We start from the raw sequence: 12,922 nt of genomic DNA on the forward strand, positions 1-12,922 counted from the left end.
CATTACATATTAATGATAACATATTCAACTTGCAATTTTAATAATGCATTGTAGGTTTTACCCATTTGTTGTAGAGAGCACCTGTTTTACCCCTTTTTCAAGATTTAAGAGAAGTCTTTTGTGTCTCCAGAAGGTGTCTTTAAAGTTTCAGCTCAAAATCCCTTCAGATTATTTATTATAGCTTTTTAAATCTGGGGAATTTGAGCTGTTAGGACATTGGAGCTATTTTTGTTGCCTATGTATTTAATGCAAATAAGCTGGTTCTCCCCACTCACCATTACCACGCATGTGTAAGAGCTAATAGAGATTGCTCTGATGGGTGTAGTCTTCATCTGCTGTGTCTTATGTAGATAAACAGTATATTGACAGACAAGAACGAAGCAGATCTTCTTTACAAGAGTGAAAACTTTCCCAATAGTTAATTGATGTATTTGTTGTAGAGTTATTTCAAGCCTTTCTGTAACAATGAGTCGCACACAATGTCGTTATATGTGCGCACACACATAGACACACGCATAGCTTTGCACTGTTTTTGCACAGAAAATGTGACAGGATACATGTTAACACACACTGCTTTATGGACATCCGTTATAATGTAACAAATAAACCTGATTTCCTCGAACAGTGGTCAAAGTGTCTTCTTTTATAATTGGACTGACATGTGGCTGTGGTCATGAATTACACAGCAATTTTACTATCTTTTCAGTATTTTATAAAAACGCACCGATTTAAAATTAATTTAAACTTGTAATTCTCGAAGTGCAGCTGATCACAGCGAGCTGAACAGATCTTTTTAATCCCAGTTGCTTTGTGCAAATCCTTCTTGTGAATATGATTATACTGTACACGTTACTATAGAGAGATGTTAATACAAGGCTGCCAATCAATTCGGTGGGCAGAAAAAACGCACTCCAACATCATGTTGCGGTGGGCCTCGAAATGTGAGGGATTTGGCTTCTATTTTAATGCCAGGAAGAAGAAAAAAAAAAGACTTGTGTTTCTATCACTCCAATATGACTGTGGACACACTATACTGACACACAGTTCTGTCCGAACAAGCTTACGAAAGATAATTTTCATCATAGGTGCCCTTTAAGACATTTGAAATATAACTGTAATATATTATATTTACAGAATTTGTATCTTGTTTCATTGATAAATATATGTTCCATTGAATGACAATAAAGATCCACTGAAAAAAGTGTTGCATGCAGAACTGATGCAAACAATTTATCTGTGTTGAATTTAAACAAACAAATTAAGTTTATTAATGTTCAACTTAATTTGTTTGTTTAAATTCAACACAGATAAATTGTTTACAACCACTTTACGTTAAAAAAATTGAGTAAATCCAAGGAGTCATCTCTGAATAATTTTCAGTGTGTATTTGCTATTTAACTGTTAATACATTTTTTGTAACTTTCAACTAGACTTAACGTGCTATTTATGTACATTAATTGGATACAAAAACCCAGTTATATATTTATTTACTCTAAGTTACACCATCTATGATTTCCCAACTAAAATGGAATCTTCTCTGCTTTCAGGATCTCATTGGAAAACCTGTGAATCAAACACAAAAGACTTAAAGAGAACACACACATACACGCACACACACAATAAAGCAAAGCAAAACCACAAGAACAACAACGACAAGCAATTACAGCGACGGGAAGCGAGACGAACAGGCAGTTTTGTACAAATGTGGGATCACACTAGAAGTGGACTGAAGATGTTTATTTTTCTAGACTGATGCAGTGCTATGGATACCACTCCCAAATTATTTTCCATAGACATGTGCTCATTTTAGAGATACTATACCTAGAGCTGATATATTCTATACGTGTATTACTGCACATGTGGGTGTGCTGGAGCGGAGACGATCTCTGACACGATACGTCTGCTTGTGTGGAGAAAAGACTCTCCTGAACTTTGTGCCAATAATGCCATTATGTGCCACTACATATATAGATGGGACGCGTTCAGTTTTGTGGAAAATTACAGACACAACATCGAGTAATTTCAGTGACTGTCTCCCAATATCAATCCGTCATCCGTTTTTGTACAAAAAGTATGAATATGTATTTGAAATATGTTTTGAAATAGCTGAGGAAATGTGTTACAAATGTCCAAAAATATTTATATGGAGCACTATTCATTTAGATGATGCAGAAAAAGAGGAAAGGAAAAAAAAAAAAACAGAGAAGATCCCAGCGAGAAAAAGTAAACCCAGGTTTTAATTTCACTACATTGTTACTAGGCCCCGTTTTAAAGGAATAGTCTCTATTTTTATACAAACGAGGTTACTATGAGTCAGACAGACCCAATTCAACTGGACTCTTGGGACTGTTAATCTGTGAGCGGAGGTTCAATTATCATTAGTATTTTTTATTTTTTTTAAAGCTACCAAACCATGTGGAAGCCAGATTCTGTACTCATACAAAGCTTTGATTTGCCAAAGCCATGCTTCAGACGCTTGTCAAGTTTCCCGTTTTTAATTACTATTATTTTTAATCACTGAGGAGAAATTACATGTATGGGTTAATCATGTTTACGGACTCACAGACCCTCAGAGAGATTGCTTGATACCAGAATTACTTAAATAAATCAGAAATAACACAATTATCTATTAAAACATTATAAAATAGCTAATAAACCTCCTTAATTTTAATAAACCACCAGATAACAGTTATCGGCATTGCATACAGACTTTTAAAAGAACAAAATATTTTCTTTTTGTGCCTAGAATTTTGTACGAAGTTATATTTATATTTAAAGAGACAGTTCACCCAGAAATTTTTTGCTGTTAATTTGCTTACCCTCAGGTCAACCGAGATACAATAGGTGGATTACTTTAATCGGTATATATTTTTTTGCTTTAAATGAAACCATGGCCCTTGCTCATATATACAGTTAGGTCTATAAATATTTGGACACAGACACAATTCTAACATTTTTGCCTCTATACACCAACACAATGGATTTGAAATGAAACGAGTAAGGTGTGCTTCAACTGCAGACTGTTTAATTTGAGGGAATTTACATCCAAATCAGGTGAACTGTGTAGGAATTACAACTGTTTCCATATGTGCCTCCCACTTGTTAAGGGTCCAAAAGTAATTGGACAATATTGGCTTAATTACATTGAGCAGAGAAAAGGTCCAGAGTTCATTTCAAGTGTGTTATTTGCATTTGGAATCTGTTACTATCAACTCTCAGGATGAGATCCAAAGAGCTGTCACTCAGTCAAGCAAGCCATCATTAGACTGAAAACACAAAAACTCATCAGAGAGATTGCAAAAACATTAGGCATGACCAAAACGATTTAGAATATTCTTAAAAAGAAAGAATGCACCAATGAGCTTAGCAACACCAAAAGACCCTGAATTCCACAGAAACAACTGTGGTGGATGACCAAAGAATACTTTTCCTGGAGATGAAAACACCCTTCAAAACAGTTGGCCAGATCAAGAACATTCTCCAGAAGGTAGGTGTATGTGTGTCAGAGTAAACAATCAAGAGAAGACTACACCAGAGTGAATATAGAGGGTTCACCACATAATGTAAAGCATTGGTGAGCTCTAAAAACAGGAAGAATAGAGTTCTAAAAAAGCGTTCAAAGTGCGGAACAACATGCTATGGACAGATGGGATTAAGATCAACTTGTACCAGAGTGATGGGAAGAGAAGAGTATATAGAGAAGGAAAGGAGCTGCTCATGATTCTAAGCAGTGAAGAATGGTGATCCATGAGCATGTGTGGCTGTCAATGGAACTGGTTCTCTTGTATTTATTGATGATGTGACTACTGACAAAAGCAGCAGGAGGAATTCTGAAGTGTTTCGGGCAATATTTTTGTTCATATTAAGCCAAATACTTCAGAAACTCATTAAGCGGTGCTTCACAGTGCAGATGGAGAATGTCCCAAAGCATACTGCAAAATCAACCAAAGAGTTGTTGATGGGAAAGAAGTGGAATGTTATGTAGTGGCAAATTCAATCACCTGATCTGAATCCGATTGAGTATGCATTTTAATTGCTGAAGACAAAACTGAAGAGAAAATGCCCCAAGAACAAGCGGGAACTGAAGACAGTTGCTGTAGAGGGCTGGCAGAGCATCACCAGAAATGTAAAACCTAACGTCTGGTGATGTCTTTGCAGTCCAGCCATCAAGCTGTAATTGTCTGCAAAAGATTTGCAATCAAGTATTAAAAAGTGAAAGTTTGATTTCTTATTATTATTATTGTCTAATTACTTTTGTATCTTTAACAAGTGGGAGGCACATACGCAAACTGTTGTAATTCCTACACCATTCACCTGATGTAAATGCAAATACCCTCAAATAAAAGCTGACAGTCAGCAGTAAAGCATGTCTTGTTCACTTCATTTCACATCCAGTTTGTTAGTGTATAGAGCCAAACATTTTAGAATTGTGTTGATGTCCAAATATTTATGGACCTGACAGTATACAAATATGTAATGCAAATCACTTTGAGAGTCACAAAACAAACAAAAAAACTGGCAAAACAAAATTAATCAGGACCCTTTGCAGAGGTTGTGATTTAAAGGTAATAATGTTGTAAATAATGTTCACATTCTTGCACAAACCAATCATTTTGCTTCACAAGAAGAAGCCACGGTTATTTATTTAGTTTTATATAAATTTTAACTCTCAAAGTGATGTTAGCTGTTGACTGTTCGCATTTTATGAATTGCCAAAAACAAAAATTTTAGCATTCATTTTTAAAAATAAAATCACATCTCAAATCTCAGATAGAATCTAAATACCCTTTTTTTCTATCATATTTTTTGGTGAACTATCCCTTTAAACCATGAATGTCCATTTCTTTGTGTGCTACTTGTTTCCTTTTCATCTAAGCTAATAGTTCATTATTTATTGTTTTTTCACTGTTTGATTTATTTGAGCAGAACAGACTGAAAAGCGAACGTTCCATCAGCACAATCCGAAACGTATAGTGCCAATCATTTTAATAGCAATCAGAAATGCAGTAATGTACATCAGCACGAAACTTGCCAATCGGTTTCAATTATTGATCAAGCCAGTGGAAATAAATGACACTTTGGATTAGTGTGTTTGCCGCATGCGTGTGTGAGAGAGAATGTGTGTGTGTCTGAGCATCACTACACCAAAGAGGTAAACAAAAAAAGTCAACAAAGGGGAGGATAGCTTTTATTTGATCCCCAAAATGATGTTTAAAGGTTGCAGTTAGATGTTGTGCAAAAGGCAAACACTGTGACGGAGGAAAAAAGTTGTGGTTCCTGTTTTTATTTACAGCAATACATATGAAGTTATGTTTTTTCCCCCAGAACTGGTCTATCATTGACCAGTTTTCCAGATCATTTGTACCGCACTGGCCTTTCAAGCAAGAAAGATTTAGAAGATTATATACTGAAAGACTAAAGCTCTGTATGCACATGTGTAAATGTGTTTTCTCTATATTGACCTCTACTCTATCGTCTGTGCTTTTTAAGCTCTGTTGTTCAAAGGATCAGCAGTTAAGTTGGAGCAAGTTTATTTTAGTTGTTTTTGTCTTTACATTGCATAAATCTCTGCAGACGTTACTAACAGACATTGTACCCAAGCCTCAAAAACACTGCTGTTTCTGCTGTAGCTAGTTTTCCCAACAATTTTTATTATTATTATTTTAGGGGATTTTCACCTTTATTATGATAGGACAGTAGAGATTTTAGACAGGAAAGCATTGGGAGCAGAGAGAAGGGAAGGATCTGCAAAAGACCTCAAGGAATTGAGCTTGGGTGGCCATGAGCACATTAGTGCTATATGCGGCGCACAATACCACTAGGCTTTTAGTGCCAACACAATAAGGAACTTTAAGATCATTTGTATTGCATTTTAGCACTAGTTGACTTCATGTTTTGCTCTTTTTTGAAACTTATGCACTGCACTTTTCTTTCGTTTTTGGTTAAATTAAAAACACTTCAGGTGTCTTGTCATTTTCCTTGACAAATGGTATGAAAACGGCTCCAAAACTTTTATTTGTCATAGATTTCAGCAGATATTTTTCCTTAGTTACAAAATACAACAAAACGAATATGTTAGTTGACAAAACAATAAAGGATGCTACCATAGTTTCAAAATATTTAAAAGTTAAAACATTTTTAAAAATATCACATTTGATATTCCATACGGAAAAAAAAAAAAAAAAAAAACATTCCGACACTTCCTGTTGTTGCCATACACTGAAATAAATTCTATGGATTTACAAAACTTTATTAAGTTAAGTGGTTGTAAACAATTAATTTGGGCTGAAGTTAAACAAGCAAATTAAGTTTAGCATTACTACATTTAATTTGTTTGTTTAAAATCAACACATAAATTGTTTGCAACAATTTGGAAACATCATTAATTTCAGTGTACAAATAAAAACATACTTTGTGTACCTTAACATTTTTGCGTCTAATACATCGACGAGTACATTTTAACACTAGTTTTGTTTTGCTCTTTTTTTAATTTTTATTAACTCTGGCAGAGTCCAAACATGCGCTGCACTTTTCTTTCATTTTTGGTAAAAAAATAAATAAATAAAAAAAAACACTTCAGGTGTTTTGTCATTCTCCTTTTCCCAGAGAATGAAAACGGCTCCAAAACCATCTCAGTCGACAGCTCAATAAACTGAACGTCAATTAAAAGGAAAAAGAAAAAACAGCCAACAGACGCCTGGTCTGTGTGACTGCCGGCACAGGAGGAGATTTGTGCTGTGAGTCTGATAAACATGTCTGCAGTTTGACTGAATGTTGATTTGTTCTTCAGTCTTGACATAGAGCTCTGAAGCAGCTCAACAGAAATCAGTTGGATTAAAGGTTAATTGAGTGTGCGAAGCCCCGCCTTAAACCAATCCTTACTGTTTGCTATTGTGGACATACATAGATGCCTTATTGACTGAGCATCAACAATTGTAGTCATACAAATCAACCATTTCAATATGCCGATATCATTGGTCCATGAACAGTTCCTGCTTGTCTTCAAACAATTTCAGAACATCAAAAAGAGACGCTCCAGTCAAAATGAATGCTAACACAGCTGTCATACAAATACTTTTAATCAATATGTGGACCCTTTTAATCTATATGTGTAAGCTATGAAAATTAAAAATCTAAAATAGGAAATACATTAGAACCATTGTTATTGTTTACATCCCTCAAAATGGTCTATACAGGATGGGCTTTATCTGTAAAAGATTTCAGCAGATATTTTTCCCTTACAAAATACAACATAACGAAGGTGTTAGCTGACACAACAATGAAAATATTCTGCCAATAATTTAAATCCTTTAATAGTTAAAACTTCTTCAGGATTTTTTTTAAACAGGGGCTGCACAATTTTTTGGCTTATTGGAAAGCACATTGGGTGATGAGAATATTATTCCAAGACAAATATTGCATCTACATTTGCAGCTGTGGAGAAAAAAAAATTGACACCACTTTAAAATTCTCATTTGCTGTTGATTTACTGGTTTTATTATGTATGGGTTTATACAAAAAAATGATTTCTTCAGTAAATGTCTAATAGCATTTCTTCAAAATATGAAATAACAATATTTTAATTAAGTCTTTTCTAGAAAATGACTATATTAGAGAATAACCACTGTGTTAAATTCTGTGTTATTCCAGAAAATATAGATTTTCTAACAATATAAATAAATGTAAACATTTATGAAAAACAGCTTTAAATAAAAACCTTTTATTTTGAACTTTACAGAATAAAATAACAACATTGTTCTACTCAAACACAATTATAATGTCAATTATAAAGAGAATCTGATAATTTTTTTAAGTGTTTTAAAATAATTTCTCCACAACTATTAGTGCATCGGTGGATACCATTGCTTAAACCAGTGGTTCCCAAAGTGAGAGTCGCTTGGTGTTTTCCAAAAATCTAATTCATTTCATTAAACTTTTAGAGTTACTATATTTTATCTATAATCTACAGACGACAGAAATAGTAGTTAATAGTTACATAAAGAACAACAACATGCAAATATAAAGCCATCAGTGTTTTTATTTATTTTTTTTTTTGTATTGCGACCCCTGTAAAAATTCTTTTAAAGACACAGCAATAGCATCAGATGCAGAAGATTGATTTTATGGCATCAGGTTGAACATTCTGATACCTTTACGGCACTCATACATATATTGAAGATAAATACAGGCCACGACTAAACATGGAGGTCTCCGAGTGGCTTCTTTCCAAATCAGACAAAGAATAGATTTGCGTCTTTTGGTGTGTGTGCATTTTTGCATCTAAAGTTTGTACTGTATATTTATAACCACCTCAGAGGATATTGGGGGTCGCGTATCACTGGTATTGATATTCCGGCGGTCACGAGCTAAAAAGTTTGTGAACCCCTGGCATAAATCACATTATCCCTCCAATATAAGTTTATTGTTTATTTATGTATTTTTGTATCTAAATATCCACTTCATCTTGTCAGAGTGAGCAACAGTAATCAAAGTGGCCGAGTTTAGTGAAAGAATTAATGTTTTCATACGTGCGTTACACCTACATGTGCTTTTTCATTCATACAGAGTCTTTGAATGAATCCTGCTGAATCCAGTGCAATACAATACTATTTATTATGATTATTTTTAAAATGACATTTAGATCAGAGCCCTTCGTATTGTTGACATGTATATTACACACTGCTCATTGTAAAGGCTTATTTTGGTTGTCATGCGTTTTATTTATTTATTTATTTATGTTTTTCTACGTGATACTATTCTCAGGCATCATGCATCTATGAACATGTTATTTTATAAAAGACAAGAATCTAATGTTTACGGACACATATCTTCATCAGCTTTGGTTTTGTCTGTTAATATTATTATTGTCATTATTATTATTATTATTATTATTATTATTTAATAAGCAATGCACAGTTGCAGGGTCATGTTTGACGCGAACATCTTTTATATGGTGCAGAACGTACTCCAAGTGTCCCCCAAAAGCCCAGGACTGTCAGGAAAGATTAGGGCAAATTGCTCCTTGTGTGACAGAGATCCGTAAGAAAAGAACATTTAAACTTAATAGAAAGTGGAAACTCTTTACCGAGGCTTAGTCAGGGAGTATCTGAGATGGTCTTTTTCTTTTGATTTGCTGCAGGTACAATTTATGACATCGCTCCATATTCCATATGAAAAAAACAACCCGACACATGTCCTGTTGTTGCCATAGAAATAAAAACTTTGTACTTTGTGTACCTTAACTTTTTTATATTTGTGTCTAATATATCGACGAGTACCTCTTTTTTCTTTTATATAAGATCTATGAATATAGTACACAACACAATATACAAGAAAACACATACACACACACACACATGAAAACATACACGGATGCTGTATGGACTAACAGTCTCTGTGTCGAAATAGTGCTGTGTACTTTTATTTTGTGTCTTTGAGTCTCTCTCTCTCTCTATTTCTCTTTTTGTAGGTATTGGTAAAGTTACATTTCCAGGTGACATTGATTTTGATTCTTGTTCTAAAGCTCTCTGTGTTTTGGCCACTGTAAATGCAGCTGTCATCAGAATGAATCTGTACATTTAGTACTCTCTCAAGTTGCTATTAATAAGATGTTAAAAATGAAATGGGCTGTCTTTCTATAAACACCATCAAATGTTTGTAAAATGATTATGGGGTGTTATTTGGACTGGGAAAATGATATTGAAAATAAAAGTCATTCAAAAAAGAAAGAAGAGAGAGAAAATGATTGTATGCTGGCATATTACTGCTGATTGTTTGGTGAAAATATTCTTTGCAGGTTCCACGCAGCCGATGCTATTTGTGAAAATTGCATTTTGTGAGCAAGATTATTATTTCCCATTTCATATTGACTGCCAACAATATTGTTTTTCAGAAGTCTTTGTATCTGTTTCAAACAGCTAAACCGTCAGGACTAGTCCTAAACCAGCACTAAGACATCAAAGAGTCTAACCAGATGGAGCACTGTATGATTTCCCCCCCAAAATATGACGTTGTCTTCCCATTTATCAAAGGACTAGGTCTAATGAGCAGCATTTCTCTGATGATGATGGAGATGAAAAATGAAAACACTCCATCATGCTCTGAGGAACAACAGGAGGCTGAGAGACAGAGAGAAATTGTGTAAAGGATTGCGCCGTGAAATCAACACGACAGAGTGCCAAAAGAGTGTCCATATTGATGGATACCCCAATAAGCTGGGACTCTGTGAAAAGTTGCTTCAGTTCAATGAAAATGCCAGACGAAAGATTCTGTGAAGCTCAGGTTTGATACGATTCTGTTTGGCTCATCGAAACAAATCAACTTGAAATGATTTAACTTGATTCTACTGTATATCCCATACAGTGAAACGTAACAAACCTATTGAAACTATTTAATGAACTGCACTTTTCATATCTCAAGATCATTTGAGTCGTGCACAGAAAACAAAGCCGATGGGATCACTAATATAGCTATTGTTCATATAAAGATGGGGGGGGGGGGGTGGAAGGGGTATATGTCCCCCTCACTTTTAGGTACAGACCATTGAGAAACAGGTGATTAATAATAAAAGAAACGCAAAATTTTTGATGTCATTCAGCTGTCCTTCAAATTTCTGTGATACCTCTGAAGCATTACACATTATACATTTTATTTATAAAGTGTAAAACATAATCACAAGTTCTAATCTTCAGAGCAATGGTAACCTCATTTACTCTCCTGATCCAGTCTGCAAGTACACGGCATGGTGGAACTAAAGATCCACAGGCCAGGGGTGCGTTTCCCAAACAATGACATAACTTGTGGCTGAACTATCATAGTACGATGCATCGTTTGGGAAAAGAATGATGTAGTGAACAGTGTTTCTCAAAACCCGTAGTTTCTCTGTCGTAGATCCATCGCTTGAACAATGTTAGTTATTACGTAAAACGCCCATAATGATGATCTAAATGAGGTAGAGTAACAACTTTCTTAGAGAAGAACCCATAATTTCTTTGTGCAAATGATATTGTTTTATACACACACATGAAAAAATTCAATATCATTTTTCATATTAATTGAAATGTATGTAAACAGCACATATAGAGCCTATGTTTCCTTTATAAATATTATTGAGAACATTACATATTCTATTCTAAAACATAAAATCACTTACAAAAGCTAACAAGTATTCTCATATCATATGTAAATCATAAAAATAAATAATTGAGGCTATTTATTTAGAAATTAATTCATTCGTTTTCTTGTTGGCTTATGCCCCTTTATTAATCTGGGGTCACCACAGCGGAATGAACCGCCAACTTATCCAGCAAGTTTTTACACAGCGGATACCTTTCCAGCCACAACCCATCTCTGGGAAACATCCACACACAGTCATACACACTACAGACAATTTAGCCTACCCAATTCACCTGTACCGCATGTCTTTGGACTGTGGGGGAAACCCGAGCACCCGGAGGAAACCCACGCGAAGGGAGGGAGAACATGCAAACTCCACACAGAAATGCCAACTGAGCCGAGGTTCGAACCAGCGACCTTCTTGCTGTGAGGCAACAGCACTACCTACTGTGCCACTGCCTCACCCTTATTAAGAAATTAAATTTAATATTTATTATTTATTAAGAAATAAAAAAAACACTTTAATAAAAATATTAATAATAATAATGGTGATTATTATGATGATTTTTATTAAGTAGAAAATTGTTTGTTTATTTATTTATTTTTATTTATTTATTTATTTATATATTTATTTATTCTACTTTTACCATTTGACATATGCAAACCACTGCAGAAATGTTCTAACCCACAGGCCCATGTCATATACAGTAGGCTATATTTCATAATAAATTACCTACTATAAAATAAAAGCATTAACGTATTGTTTTTACAAGCTTAGAAGCAATAACTGTAAAAAATATACTAGCCTTGGAGACGTAACATACATTCCGCTCGGCTGTGTTCAAAATGACATCAATGTTTTAAAAGAGCAATGCGAAGGGAACGCAATTGTAAAGTTGAAGATCGCTAAAACTGAACTGTAAAAATGACATTTGAAAGTAAATTACACCTTAGAGAGATGACTTTTTTTAAATGCTTTAAAAAAAAAAAAAAAATATTCCAAGTTTAAATGTTAGAATGTTCTAAACGAACAGGGCATAGGGTGGATAACTGGGAATAGGACACAGCCAGGCACTATGTTTCAAACTATAGCTCCAGAGCGGTGTAGTGCACAAGTTTGTGACGCAGTTTGTGAATGTTCATTGGAATGACAAATTTGGGAAATGTCAAATCAATGAACTATGTTTGAAATGATAACACTTGCCACCTTAGTTTGTAAATGATGGTTTTCGGAAACACACCCCAGATCAGTTATAGTGCTACAAAAATGATTGAACCGCAAAAATAATTGGGAACATTTTTTATTTTTAGGAAAATTGAACAATTAAATTAAGTAAAAATGCTAATTTTTTGTGTTTTACTCAATTTAATTAATTAACCTAGCAAGAAAAAAAAAATTTTTTAGACTGGTTTCATGCAATGTCAAACCTATATATTGGAGCACCAAACAAGCTTTTTTTTTTTTTCCATTGATCGCCATTATTTTTAACAAGTTGTCTTAAGTGCTAGGATAGTGATATTAAAACATCAAAACACCTCACTGATGCAACCTATATACAGGGAATCAATTGCACCATTAATGCAACCCATGTTCAGCGGAGCATTTTATATATACCACTATTAAAAAATGCATTACATGGCATTACTGAGACATTACCTTCTCAATCCGGACTTCATTTTAATGATCCAAGCACATGGTCTAAAAAGCACAGGTGACTTAAGGCATGTCTGAATCTACTTCTGCTATAATAAAAAGCAACAAAATGGTTAAAAAGAGTTGTCATTAGACAAATTAGACAAAATCAGT

At 34.3% G+C, this 12,922-nt stretch overlaps 1 protein-coding gene and 1 long non-coding RNA gene across 2 annotated transcripts in view; one reads left to right on the forward strand and one right to left on the reverse strand.

Annotated features, from left to right (window-relative positions):
• Window positions 1-5,084, forward strand: part of ajap1 (adherens junctions associated protein 1) — an 86,882-nt gene extending 81,798 nt beyond the window's left edge. The window contains exon 6 of the mRNA XM_005166950.6: window positions 1,548-5,084. The gene's annotated coding sequence lies outside the window, so the exon portion shown is untranslated. The remainder of the gene's footprint in view (window positions 1-1,547) is intronic.
• LOC141375626 (uncharacterized) overlaps window positions 1-12,922 on the reverse strand; it is a 382,930-nt gene that overhangs the window by 116,404 nt on the left and 253,604 nt on the right. The window lies entirely within an intron of this gene.

The sequence above is a fragment of the Danio rerio genome, chromosome 8 (genome assembly GCF_049306965.1).
Source record: "Danio rerio strain Tuebingen ecotype United States chromosome 8, GRCz12tu, whole genome shotgun sequence".
NCBI classification, from domain to species: Eukaryota; Metazoa; Chordata; class Actinopteri; order Cypriniformes; family Danionidae; genus Danio; species Danio rerio.